At 36.5% G+C, this 12,984-nt stretch overlaps 1 protein-coding gene and 1 long non-coding RNA gene across 9 annotated transcripts in view; one reads left to right on the plus strand and one right to left on the minus strand.

Annotated features, from left to right (window-relative positions):
* Positions 1-12,984, plus strand: part of LOC134265131 (receptor-type tyrosine-protein phosphatase kappa-like) — a 189,990-nt gene that overhangs the window by 132,129 nt on the left and 44,877 nt on the right. The gene's annotated exons all lie outside the window — the stretch shown is intronic.
* Positions 10,509-11,923, minus strand: LOC134265137 (uncharacterized). Its single transcript, XR_009991691.1, has 3 exons — positions 11,565-11,923; positions 11,188-11,257; positions 10,509-10,945 (listed from the first exon to the last, which is right to left on the minus strand). It is a non-coding gene; the product is annotated as an uncharacterized LOC134265137 (long non-coding RNA).

Consider the following 12,984-nt stretch of genomic DNA (forward strand, 5'->3'; position numbering starts at 1 on the left):
GGCCAGGAAAGATGAAACTCATGTGGAATCATCCTCAGGTAGTGTAGATTCAAGTTTGTCCAAATCATGACCCCCGGCCCTGGGGATAGGGTGGGGCCAAAATGGCCGACCCAAGTTTTACATAGGGATATATAGGGAAACCTTTTAAAATCTTCTTTTCAAGTACTTCAAAGCTATGATTAGTGATATTTATATGGAATCACAGGTAGTGTAGATTCTAGTTTGTTCAAATGATGAACCCCTGGAAGGGGGGGGGGTAGTAAATTCAAGCCCGATGTGCTCAGGTGAGCGCTGTGGCCCCTGGGCCTCTTGTTTTTTTTTCTTTGCGTAGTATTGTGGAAGAGTGCATGTATCAGAATGTTATATAAATGCGTATCAATGTATATTTTTGATAAAGACAATTTGTTAGTTTTTAGCTCACCTGAGCTGAAGGCTCAAGTGAGCTTTTCTGATCAAAATTTGTCCGTCGTCTGTCGTTGTTGTCGTTGTCGTCGTCGTTGTTGTCGTAAACTTTTCACATTTTCATCTTCTTCTCAAGAACCACTGGGCCAATTTCAACCAAACTTGGCACAAAGTATTCTTGGGTAAAGGGGATTCAAATTTGTTCAAATGAAGGGCAACGCCCTTTTCCAAGGGGAGATAATCATGAATTTGTTAAAAATCAATGGCATTTTTAAAAAATCTTCTTCTCCAGAACCGCTGGGCCAGGAAAGATGAAACTCATGTGGAAGCATCCTCAGGTAGTGTAGATTCAAGTTTGTTCAAATCATGACCCCCGGGGCAAGGGTGGGGCCAAAATGGCCGAAAAAAGTTTTACTTAGGAATATATAGGAAAAATCTTTAAAAATCTTCTTCTCCAGAACCACTGGGCCAGGAAAGACGAAACTCATGTGGAATCATCCGCAGGTAGAGCAGATTTAAGTTTGTTCAAATCATGACCCCCGGGGCAAAGGTGGGGCCAAAATGGCCGACCCTAGTTTTACATAGGAATATATAGGAAAAATCTTTAAAAATATTCTTCTCCAGAACCACTGGACCAGGAAAGATGAAACTCATGTGAAATCATCCTCAGGTTGTGTAGATTCAAGTTTGTTCAAATCATGACCCCCGGGGCAAGGGTGGGGCCAAAATGGCCGACCCTAGTTTTACATAGGAATATATAAGAAAAATCTTTAAAAATCTTCTTCTCAAGAACCACTAGGACAGGAAAGATGTAACTCATGTGGAATCATCCTCAGGTAGTGTAGATTCAAGTTTGTTCAAATCATGACCCCTGGGGCAAGGGTGGGGCCAAAATGGACGACCCTAGTTTTACATAGGAATATATAGGAAGAATTTTTAAAAATCTTCTTCTCCAGAACCACTGGGCCAGGAAAAATGAAACTCATGTGGAATCATCCTCAGGTAGTGTAGATTCAAGTTTGTTCAAATCATGACCCCCGGGGCTAGGGTGGGGCCAAAATGGCCGACCCAAGTTTTACATAGGGATATATAGGGAAACCTTTTAAAATCTTCTTTTCAAGTACTTCAAAGCTATGATTAGTGATATTTATATGGAATCATCCTCAGGTAGTGTAGATTCTAGTTTGTTCAAATGATGAACGCCCGGAGAGGGGGGGGGATGGGGGTGGAGTAAATTCAAGCCTGATGTGCTCAGGTGAGCGCTGTGGCCCCTGGGCCTCCTGTTTTTAGATGTATTTATGATTCAGGCATTGCTTAAATATTTTAATTGATGTGCTAGGAATTAATAATTGAAAATTAATTGTTTATTTAATCTTTGGATTGCACACTGCTGCACATATATTTGTAATTTCGCAAACTTGACCTCTCTCTCTCCATCCCACGGTATCGATTATCGATGCAATTAGCTCCTAATTCTCTTCAGATTTATGGTCAGATCTAAGACTGGTGTTTCTATGAATTTGTTATGCTTACTCAATTTTCCCTGTTATAAATTAATGTCATAGGCCATTCCCCTAACTTACCCACTGTGTTTAAATTTGTTTCATGGGTTCATATACGAAATGCGGGAGGATTTGTCAAAGAAAAAACGTGTGTGAGTTTGTTTGTAATTCAATCTCACTTTTGGAAATTTTGTGTTAGAATGTTATTTTTGATTTTGTACTTTTGGACTTGAATATATTCTAAACTTTAACCAGGAATTGTTATTTCAACAACATGATAATAATTTCAAAACAGTTTAATTGTTACAAGAGTACGGTTATTCGTTTGAAACTTTTATTATTTTTTTTAATTTTTTATAAATAAATTTATCAAAATACAAAAATAAGAAACTATGAAAGATGCCATGGGCATTTATAATTTGTTGTTCACTAGAAAATATGTATTATAAAATGTACTCTGTACCAAGCTCAGAAAACTAGCTTATCAAAGTTTAGGAGAACGGGCAGCATCTCTCACATTATATGTATTAAAATGGAATAATTTTTATAATAATAAAATCCGGGATTACATGAGTTTTTGGCCAGGATATCAAGCAATATTGTATTCATTGATAGTAGAATAAAGCAATAGCGACACAAAATAGCCTTTAAGAATTGCTTTGAGTAACCTAAAATTCCATGTTTACTAGTGTTTAGCAAATTTTTTTTTCTACATTTGAGCATGAAAATTGTTGAATAAAAATGTACAAATTGCTTTCCAATCACGAAATGCATTGAAAGAATGTTCTTTGTGCCCTTCCGGCCGCCAAATTTGTTTTTCCAAGCATAGAATTCCGGTAGTATCCGTAGTTACCCACAATGCAGTTCTCATTTATCTGCTTCGTCAGTTAATTAAAACCATCTCATTTGTTTATCTGCCGCCAAAGTATATAGTCCCAGTTCCCATTCAAGTATTTTATTCGAAAAGGAAATTTTGATAAATGACTGCAAAAAATAATGTCATAAAGGAAACTAATCAAAGGTTGATTGCATACAAGTTAGATTAAAGTACATTTCTACATATGAACCGGTAATAGGGTGGTAGGAACTGAAACAATAAAACTTTTCTGTTTACCATATCTCAACGTGTTAGTTACTTTCGAGCCTCATTTCCGTGAATAATTTTCTTATTTTTCTGTAGTCTCCCAAGAGCCTCTGCCAGAACTACTCTGAACTCCTTGGTTTTTATAATTTGCAGAACACTGAAAAATTAAAGATTTATTAAACACATTAGTCGGGGTTTTAAGGTGTAGAATGTCCAAGACATTTTCAATCGGACATTAAACATAAATATAAACCGTATAATTGAAGAAATATTTTTCATTTTCGGGATTTTTGTACTTTTCACCCACGTCAGTAGCTATAGTGGCATATTTATGTGTAACAGGGGGTGGTGATGAAGAAATAACACATACTCCTCTGTTAGGGTTCAGGTCATATATTTATTCGACACAGTGAGCTTATGATATACAGTTTATATAGCCCTGAAATATAATAAAACAACAATATAATAGCACATCAATTCATTCATATAATATCATCTATACATGTAGGTCTCATAGTTAATATATTCAAAATGATATATTATATATGATAGGTATATATGTACATTTACTCTAAATTAAGGGAGATAACTCTTACAGTGAAAATATATATATATACATTACATATATTCTCCCATATAAAGATATAAAAATAGTACTAATTAAAACAAATAATTCCTCACCATTCTGTGGGAAAAGGCTACCACATGAATGTGTGATGTTTACAGCTTTTACACAACATGTATATGGACTCTGTAATTTAATACAGTATACATTAAAATATATACTCCTTTAAAATAAAATCATCTGCTCACCTTGAACAAAGTAACCAAATATCTGGGTTATAAAAATATATGGTGTAACTTGAATATTACAATTTACACTTATAATATAATACATTACTGATCTTTATAATCAATAATTCCAATCATATAAATAACATCTTTCTCTCATGGTCATTCTTTCAATTAATAATGTGAAACTGGGATCTTTAATAAATGCAAATCTATGGAATAGACATATTACTTGACAATTAGTAATAAGGAAAGTTAGTACTTACCAGAAAATGGAAATTGTCAGTCTCCAAAGGTCAAAGTCATGGAGTCCATAAAATACAGTCTTGGTCATTTCTCAACAAGACAAAGAATGAATATTTTGGCGGTAAAACCAATGACCATAAGAATAAAACCAATGAAATCCAACTTCACAACCAAAACTACCAATAAGAACCAATAACACTCCAAAACCTTTGAACTGCCCTAAGGTAACTAATTATCTATATACAGGTGTACATGTAAAAGGCTAAGGATATAAAGGAGCGGATCAAGCTTTTTATACTTTTATCTATTATGGTAGTTTAATTTATTTACATTAAATTTAAAACACTTATTTATTATGTACGCATATTATACACTCTACTACAACCTCCCCCTCGTTGCAGAATGACGTCCGCGTCATTCAACAGTAAGGTTTACGGCATAAAAACAACGGATATCTACAATGATACTAAAATACATACCTGGGCATTACTAAGATGATGACACAATATTTAAAAGAGTTGTCTGGCACAAATTAGAGTCTACACTCTGTAAAAGGCCATCTCTCATCATCTCTTTCACAAAGTTGGCTCTACGCAACCAATCTGGTTCTGGTTTACCTTGCGTCATCATCACGTAATCTTTCGTCCAATCTGGGACCTTTCTTTGCCTTGTCGACTTCCGTGGAGCAGGAACTGGAGTGTCTTGCAAAGGTTCATCTTCAGCTATGGAAGGCTCATCATCTTGCTCAACAACTTCGTCTTCTTCTTCAATCTGAACTTCTTCAACTTGATCATCATCATCTTCAGGCTGATTGGCAGGCTCCTGCTGCTGAATAGCGTCCTCTTCTGAATCAGGTGCTGAAGCTTCTCCAGCCGAAGACAGGTCGTCACCTTCTTGACTGGAGGACTCTGGTGGTGAATTCTTGGACACTATAGGGTTACCTATAAATGAAAATTCACTCTCAGAATCTGAAATACAAAAAGAATCTTTTGTATCAGTATCTTCAGGTTCATCTCTTTTCTCTGCCTTCCTTCTTTGTCTAGGTTTGGGTACTGGAGGTGAGGTTGTAAACTTGGATCCTATTGGCAATAACAGGTTACGGTGTAGAACTCTACAACGTCCTTCGCCAAATGCCTAAAAGTAAACATAATTCTTTAATAATATTGCTACAAAAATTTGTACCTTGATCCGAGTGTAGTTTTTCAGGAATTCCATAATGAATGATGAAATTGTTGAAAATGGCTTCTGCTGTTGTTCTAGCTGTTTGATTCTTTGTTGGAACTGCAATGGAAAATTTAGTGAAATGATCTGTAATAACTAAAATGTTCTGAATTCCTCCTTTAGATGGTTCCAAAGTAAGGTAGTCCATGCATACTAACTCTAACGGCTGAGATGTAGTGATATTAACTAGTTCTGTCTTCTCAGCTGGCCTCTTACTCATGGTGCATCTCTCACAATTCTCAATCCAAGTTCTGACATCTTTCTGCATTCTTGGCCAATAAAACCTTTGTCTCACCAATGACAAAGTCTTATCACGGCCTAGATGTCCCATCTTATTGTGAAGATACTTCAGTACTGTTGGAATAGATGAGGCTGGAATAATGTGCTGTTCAAGTGTGTTCCCCTCGTTTTTAACTTCTCGTATCAAAACTCCATACTTCATCTTCAGTTTTGAGAAGTTCCTGTGAAAAATAAGGTCACTTTCTGTCTGGAGTGAGTTCTTACTAGGTTGAACTCCTGTGAGGACTTGCTGCTTCCAATAAGAGATAGTAGTATCATTATCTTGTAATGCAACAATATCAAAATGGTCTCCAGGTTCACTGACAGGTTGCATAAACTGGCATATCTCTTCATCTACACACAATGTCTCTGCATAAGGTTGACCTATCTGGCATATGGCTTTGATGGATTCTGAAGAAATGGTTTCAGTTTGATTCAGTCTGGATAAACAGTCAGCATTTTAAAATTGTAACTTGCTAAAGAAGAAATCCAACGATGTCCTGTCGCGTCCAATTTAGCACTGCTTAAAACATAGGTAAGAGGATTGTTATCTGTGAAAACTGTGAATTCTTTTCCTTGGAGATAATCTGCAAATTTTTCAGTGACTGCCCATTTTAATGCCAAAAACTCGAGTTTATGTGTAGGGTAATTTTTCTCCGAGCGGCTTAATCCACGACTGGCATATGCAATAACTCTGTCCGACCCATTTTGCGTTTGGTATAATACTGCTCCTAATCCAGTTTGGCAGGCATCTGTGTGCAGCTTAAAGGGTATGCTGAAATCTGGATAGGCTAATATGGGTGGAGTTGTAAGTTTTTCTTTAAGAATGTCGAATGCCATTTGTTGATCTTCATTCCATTTCCATTTTGGGTCTATCTTTTGCTTGCTGTTACTCCTAGGTTTCTTCCCTACTGCCATTACGTCTATCAGTGGTCTGGCAACTTTGGCAAAATCCTTAATGAATTTTCTATAGTAGCCAGCAAAACCTAAAAACTGTCGAACCTGTTCTGCATTAGTTGGTACTGGCCAGTTTTTTACCTTAGAAATTTTGTCTGGGTCTGGCTCAACCCCATCCTTAGAAACAATATGTCCCACATACTTAACCCTACTCATAAGAAAAGAACATTTTTTAGGAGAAAGTTTAAGTCCGTAATTCCTAATTCGCTGAAAAACCTGTTGTAGTCGATCAAGATGTTGCCTGAAAGTAGAAGAAAATATAATTAGATCATCTAAGTAAATAAAACAAATTTTGAGGTGAAGGTCGCCTAAACATTCTTCTTGTAGCCGTTGGTAGGTGGCTGGGGCATTCGCTAAACCAAAACTCATCTTGTTGAATTCATAGAAACCTAGGGGTCCCATTGTGAATGCGGTTCTCTCTTTATGATGTTCCTCAATCTCGATCTGGTGGTAGCCAGACTTCATGTCAAGGACGCTGAAGTAAGTATTACCGGAGAGGGAATCCAAGATTTCCTCAATCCTTGGTAGTGCATAATTGTCCTTTATGGTCCTTGCGTTAAGTTGTCTGTAGTCAACGCAGAGGCGTAGTGAGCCATCACTTTTGCGGACTAACACCACATTCGATGAAAAGGGAGAATGGGACGGTCTTATAATCCCTGCAGCTAACAGAGCTTTGATATGGGACCGCACTTCCTCTATCATGGCTGGTGGTACTCTACGATATTTCTGCTTAAATGGTGTCTCATCGGATAATTCAATGTGGTGCTTTACTTCATCCGTTGTCCCTATATCTGTATCACCAGTAGAAAAGATGTCTTGATAGGATTCTATTAAGTCTCTGCAAGCCTGTTTCTCTTCTTCAGTAATGTCGTCTGGTAAATGGATCTTACTAAGTACTTTCTCCAACTCAGGTGATGTTGTTGGTTCACTCTCAGAAAATTTACCAGTATCCTCTATGACTACAGGCTGGATCTCACATATGATGGCTTTAAGTGAAATGGAAATGGTCCTAGTGGTGATATTGCTGATGGTAACAGGCAACAGCTGATGTTCGTCATACATGTACTGGTGTAGTGTTGCCTCTATATCAACATCATCTGGGATACATGATCTTGAGGACTGGTGCATCATAACAGTAACCTATCCTGTGATGGTGGTGTTACTGTTTGGTGGAATCACGATTCTTGTTGTTTCTGCACTTTTCACCAGTCCTAAGGCATATCCATTTTTCTGTAAGTCTCTCTCCCTTAGTACTATACTACGGAAGGCTAAGTACCATGGTGTCTGGATAGCGACTTCCTGTAAAAATCTCGAACCATGTTCCTCTCTCGTGAAATCTATAAGACTCTGTATGATGTTTGTCCCTATGAGAACAGGTACATGGGAGTTGTAAGTACTATTAGGTACAACTAGGAATAAGCAGTCATGTAATTCATCTAGTCCTTGGATGCCGAAGGGTGTCAAGTTAACACTAATATAGCCAAGGTAAGGCATGAGTTGTCCATCCGCACATTCTATCCTTATGGCCTCTTCTATAGAATGTAACTACGCATCTCTACTTAAATTCTGGTAATAAAAAACTTCATTGATGGTTGAGACTGTAGCTCCTGTGTCAATAAGTGCGTTACATGTTACTTCATTGATGGACACTCTTATCTTATTGGATGATCCAATTATTGGGACTTTGGAACTCCTTGTTCTCTTGCCAACCCCTTGTCCCCAGACGCTGGCTTCTTGGAGTTTAAATGAGCCCTTCTGTGATCCATTCGGACTCGGCATCCAATGGCTATGTGACCCTTCTGTCCACATTTATAACAGGTAGGGGCTTCATACTCGTACCTTGGTGTGTATGACACAGCATCTGACTGAGGCATCCTAACTGACTGACTAGGAAATCCCCCATAACTTCCTCGTCTTCTTTCTTGCTGGAAGGACGGCCTTACTGGTCTGTACTGCTGAGGCATCTGTGGGTTGTAGCTATAACTGTATTGCTGCTTCATTCCCCTCACCTCACTAGTCAGTTGTTGAATCTGTGCTTCAAGAGATTCAAAGCTCTTTGTTGACGGATCCACAGGGACTGCTGACTTTACAGTAGGTAGCTTCTTTTTCTCACTGGGTGGCTGATGCTCCAATTCCACCTTTCTAACTGCAGCTCTTAAACAGTCAAATGTAAGGAACTTGTCATATAAATGACCACAAATGCCCTTCAATGTTGGGCGTAGTCCTTTAAAGAACATCATACGCAGCATTTGTTGGGATTCATGGTATCCAACTAATCCTTTCTGTTGTGCTTTACTGATAATGACCTCCAAGCGACAACTCCATCTAGCACACTCTTCATCCTCTTTCTGATGAGCACTAAAAAATTCTGCTAAGATGTCCTCTCTCTCAGACACAGTTCCATATATGCTGTCGAGTTTGTTGATAATAGCCTCAATAGACGCTCCTGGGCCAAGATGCATAATAACTCGGCTAGCCTCTCCCCTCAGAGAACGTCGTATGGCATGATGTATAGCTTCTGGTTTGCACGACTCTCTAAGCAGGCACTCAACCTCGTATTTCCATACGTCATAGGATGTGTCAGTCTTAGTGTTTCCAGAGAAGAAGGAAATCTTTGGGTAATGGAAATTGACAACGGATTTCGATTCTGTTGTGGTAGGAGTAACATCATGATGCTCCATTTTCACTTCCGTTGGCTTAGTCATGGATTCCATCCACTGCAAGAAATCTTGTGGAGTGTCGGCTTTTGGCTTCATCTTCATTGATGCTAGCGCGTCTACAATGTTGTTCACTTCCGTCTGTGTAAAGGTTACTTCCTCTTGCTGTGTTGTTTCTGTTGTCTCCTTGGTGTTCGACATGATGATGAATGTGATAGCAAACAGTAAACAATAAACTAAGTTCATAAATCAATGTGAAAATATTTCTAATATGCAAAATTTTAGCAAATAATGGTAATTTTAGAAATTCACACCAGGTAAAATTCTAAATAATTTCAAATATGCAACGGAGGGTTGTTCTAATTGAACAAATGAAATACTGGGCTAATATTCGAAAATAACTTTCAATTCAGGAGGGTAGTTCACGTGTGGAACTAAAATAAATTTGGTATAGTATTTATAAACCTGAAAAACAAAAATAAATTTCTACTTCCGGTTACTTTACCTTACTTCCGGTCAAATGATTGAACTATGCAAGTCACATAAGATAATAAATAAAGAAAAGATTGATCAACAGTAGGTTCTAAAATTTGCAAGTGCAAGTCTGGTTAAATTTCATTGAAAATAAGAAATATGCAAACGGATTATACCTAAAGAGTAAATATATGCAATGCAATAAACCCAAACCTTACCTGAAAATCAATTACAAGTTCAAATAAATAACAAACACTTAGAAAATAAACCAAATTTTAAAGTCAAACCCAAAACGTGTTTACACAGGAAGCTGCTTACTGAAAACAAATTTCGCGTAGGCCGAGCTCGATCGAAAATACGTAAACAAAAGAAAGAAACCGATCTCGATGTAAATACGGGCGAAAAGGCGGCAATTTCAAAACACAGATTTATAAATACAGGGCAATGGGAAATATGGGATTTTAAAAGGGCTGTTTAACTATATTTTAGAACTAGTTTGAACAACTATACACCACAAACACCAGTGAATAACCCAACAACACAAAACACCACTGAGAATAAATCAAACTCTATAACCTTCACTCAACTTATTTACCAACTGACCTGCTATAAAATACCACAGACTAAAACAACTATGTCTCGTCCGTAAACAGTCAAATGTCAAAAAGGTATAGCAGTTAAATGTTGTAATAATTAATACCTGGGTAGGTTCTAGGGTGTAAGGCTATGTGCACTGTTAATTTTACCACTTACCCATCCTGGCTCTCTTGCTTTCAGTCCAATATAATTACTCAAATGAAAATAGTGTGCACAGTATATACAGATATAACCCAAGCTAAATAACCACTTATATACATATGCTAGCTAGCTACCTAAAAAAATAATACACATGAATGTATCAATCTAAGAAAATCTTATCTAAAGAAAACCTTATCTAGTGTCTTTGGATCCGGGTGCACCAATCAGGTCGATGAAGCATGCATGCAGCTGCGAATCACTACACTGTCACTATCAGCAAACACACAAATGTTCTGATCAGTCACGCGCAAAACAATGGAATCACATACACTGTTCTGTGTTCACTCTGAAGTGTCAATCACGAATCGCTGAATGCTCAAGGTACCAGTCACGAATGACGTCTCTGTGGAATACCATCAGGGATGTACCACGCCCAGTCCTCTCCGTTCACTGTTGTGCGTCACTGTGTCCCTACATGGGCGCCAAATTGTAACAGGGGGTGGTGATGAAGAAATAACACGTACTCCTCTGTTAGGGTTCAGGTCATATATTTATTCGACACAGTGAGCTTATGATATACAGTTTATATAGCCCTGAAATATAATAAAACAACAATATAATAGCAGATCAATTCATTCATATAATATCATCTATACATGTAGGTCTCATAGTTAATATATTCATAATGATATATTTTAGATGATAGGTATATATGTACATTTACTCTAAATTAAGGGAGATAACTCTTACAGTGAATATACATGTATATACATTACATATATTCTCCCATATAAAGATATAAAAATAGTACTAATTAAAACAAATAATTCCTCACCATTCTGTGGGAAAAGGCTACCACATGAATGTGTGATGTTTACAGCTTTTACACAACATGTATATGGACTCTGTAATTTAATACAGTATACATTAAAATATATATTCCTTTAAAATAAAATCATCTGCTCTCTTTGAACAAAGTAACCAAATATCTGGGTGATAAAAATATATGGTGTAACTTGAATATTACAATTTACACTTATAATATAATACATTACTGATCTTTATAATCAATAATTCCAATCATATAAATAACATCTTTCTCTCATGGTCATTCTTTCAATTAATAATGTGAAACTGGGATCTTTAATAAATGCAAATCTATGGAATAGGCATATTACTTGACAATTAGTAATAAGGAAAGTTAGTACTTACCAGAAAATGGAAATTGTCAGTCTCCAAAGGTCAAAGTCATGGAGTCCATAAAATACACTGTCTTGGTCATTTCTCAACAAGACAAAGAATGAATATTTTGGCGGTAAAACCAATGACCATAAGAATAAAACCAATGAAATCCAACTTCACAACCAAACTACCAATAAGAACCAATAACACTCCAAAACCTTTGAACTGCCCTAAGGTAACTAATTATCTATATACAGGTGTACATGTAAAAGGCTAAGGATATAAAGGAGCGGATCAAGCTTTTTATACTTTTATCTATTATGGTAGTTTAATTTATTTACATTAAATTTAAAACACTTATTTATTATGTACGCATATTATACACACTACTACATATGCCATCCACATAATTTTTTGTCAACATAAAATATCACGCCAAGTCATAACTTTCTGGTTTGTCTTCAAACACTCAGTTTAATCTTGTACAATCAAGATAAGCTATCGTACTTCTGCGATAGCTATCTCGACAAAACGAGATAATTTATCTTCTATCGCGATTAAAAGTAATATCTCGTCATGTCAAGATAGCCATTGAAATAAAAAAATGAAAGATTAACTTGATTGGACAAGATATTAAGTCGGTGTAGGTCGACAAGTCAGAAAGTTATCATCACTTGACGAGATATTTATCTTGAATGGACATGATATGCTTTGTTGAAATAAAAATTATGTGGGTGGCATAAATATGCCACTCTAGGTACCCCATGAAAAGCTTTGTTCATAAATATTCCCTCGATAAAAACCTATCAAAATATCAGATTCTTTGAGGGGTTGCTTTGGATGGGACTCAATCTAAGTCAACATGTAAAGTTGACTTTTTTTACTGTTAAATAGATTGAAATTGCATATGTAGATGAAATTTAGGTTCTTTCGTTTTAGCAATCAAAAGCAAACAAATATTGGCATGCCCGTCTATTAATGATATTATAAAGAAATCCAAATAACTAGATAATATATCGTATGTGTACAGTGGCTGGATCGTTATTGTTGACAAACCAATCGTGTAGAATCGTTCGTGTGTCGTGAGTGATCGTTCGTGTAACTTGCGAGATCGTTCGTGTATCAGACTCAATCCGCCCGGTGTGCGTTTATAATCGTGCGAGATCGTGCGTTTAGAATCGTGTAAATTTCGTTTTGTAAGTTTTTATCGGAATTTTATTTGTAAAATAAGCATTTCCCTTGTTTGTTTTTCTTAATTTATTAATCAAAATCCAAATAAAATGAAAAAGTGCAATTTACATAATAGAATGCAGAACGAACTAATTATCGCCCGTAAACAAGCAATATAGTAAGTCGTACAATATTAAGTTCTCGTCAAATAGCGCGATCAATATTGTGATAAACCGTACTTAGATCTTTAACACCTTTTAGAAAAATCTGATTTTAATTA

Source organism: Saccostrea cucullata, unplaced genomic scaffold (genome assembly GCF_032062105.1).
Source record: "Saccostrea cucullata isolate Sc308-1 unplaced genomic scaffold, CSIRO_AGI_Scuc_v1 ctg585, whole genome shotgun sequence".
NCBI classification, from domain to species: Eukaryota; Metazoa; Mollusca; class Bivalvia; order Ostreida; family Ostreidae; genus Saccostrea; species Saccostrea cuccullata.